Below are 1,778 nucleotides of genomic sequence, written 5' to 3'. Positions count from 1 at the left end.
GCTGATGTGCGTCAACAAATACTTTGGAATAACTCCAACATTACTGTTGATAATAAATCCATTTTTCAAACTGCTCTGTTTAATAGGAATATAATTTTTGTAAATGACTTGTTAGATACAGATGGAAATGTTATGTCGTACGCTGAATTTTGTTTAGTGTACCCAAACAGTTGTGAGCAGTTTCAATATCAACAGCTTATCTCCGCAATCCCGAAAGCATGGAAAACCTTATTAAATATTGACCATTCGAAAGAGCTTGTATGTTTACCGCGCCAATATAATCATATGTGGTTAAGAAATATTAAAATTAATAAGTTGTTATATAATTTCTTTCTTGTCCATACAAATGAAGTGAGTATTGCCCATAAAGTACGATTATCATGGTTTTACTATTTTGATAGACCCATACCATGGCGAGAAGTATTTACAGCTTTGTCTAAATGTACTATTGACCCCAATGCTCGGTATTTTCAGTACCGTTTACTTTATAAATTCTTACCATGCAACAAAGTTTTAAAACTTTGGAATTTAATTGAATCTAGTACCTGTTCTTTCTGCCAAAGTGATGAAGAATCTTACATTCATATCTTCTGGGAATGCCCTCATGTGATATCTTTTTGGAACAATGTACAAACTTGGCTAAAACAAGAAATAAGCTTGACTTTAGAATTAAATTCCTTTGTTGTTATGTTTGGAGATCTATCTTTAAGTGCACCCCCTTTAAAAAACTTGATTATATTATTGGGTAAGATTTTCATATTCCGTTCCCGACGTTTTAAGATTCTAAATTTCCAGTCCTTTAAAACACTTACATCGGTATTTCAAAAGACAGAATGTCTTATTGCGTCTCGGAGGGGGAAGCTGGAGAAGCATCGGGGTAAGTGGGGAACTTTGTGCTTATGATTTCGCTTTTTTGTTGTTGATATATATTTGCAGTTTGCTTAATTCTGATATTTAAATGTATGATTTCGCTTAGTTTGGTTACTTTATGCTGTAAAAAATTTATGGGAGGCTGTCTTCTGTTCATTTTTTTGTATTTGTATAATTATTCATGGCAATAAAAAAAAAAAAAAAAAAAAAAAAAAATAACAGAACAAGGTTCAACCAAGACAGCAGCGATGATTTCGCTGTAAACATTTATCTAGACAAATATTTCAATCATATTGATTTCGTCGTAAAAACTTCTTTAGACAAATATTTCGATCATATTAAGATCATAATTAAACAGCAAAGTCAAGAACTGTATTTAAAGTATAACATGCTCCGGAGCTTGCCAACGAAACCTGTCAATTTTCGTTTCTTTCTTTCTTTCTTTCTTTAGCAAACGCTGAAAGCTCCAATTTTGTTGCAAATCTAGATATCCAATTGCCCACATGCAGTCCCGCTTTGACGGCTTATTAGTGACCATTCAATTTGACATTTCGAACTTACTAGGCTTTATTTACTCGCATAATTACACCATATGACTATGACTGACTGACAATTACTTATTTACGAACCATACGATACATACCACGTGACTTACCACACATTGATATGCAATTTCCACGCTTAGTCATTTTATACTTAATTTGATGAACTGCTTGATTACCTGAATTCACATTTAATTTCCGGACAAAGTCTAATTTCATGCTCAAGTTATGTTGATTTAATTGTCTTACGTTAAAATTGTTTCTTACAATGTTCATTATTTAATGAACTTATTCATTTAGTTATTCATTTTTCCATTATGATCATATGATATGATATGATCATATGATATTATGTTAGGTCGTTGT

The 1,778-nt window shown here is 31.9% G+C and overlaps 1 protein-coding gene across 1 annotated transcript in view; it reads right to left on the bottom strand.

Annotated features, from left to right (window-relative positions):
* LOC118408247 (G-protein coupled receptor 84-like) overlaps positions 1–1,778 on the bottom strand; it is a 15,483-nt gene that overhangs the window by 10,619 nt on the left and 3,086 nt on the right. The window lies entirely within an intron of this gene.

This window comes from Branchiostoma floridae, unplaced genomic scaffold (assembly GCF_000003815.2).
Source record: "Branchiostoma floridae strain S238N-H82 unplaced genomic scaffold, Bfl_VNyyK Sc7u5tJ_1561, whole genome shotgun sequence".
NCBI lineage: Eukaryota > Metazoa > Chordata > Leptocardii > Amphioxiformes > Branchiostomatidae > Branchiostoma > Branchiostoma floridae.
The sequence above is the reverse complement of the archived record's forward strand: the minus strand, read 5'-3'. Positions and strand labels throughout refer to the sequence as shown.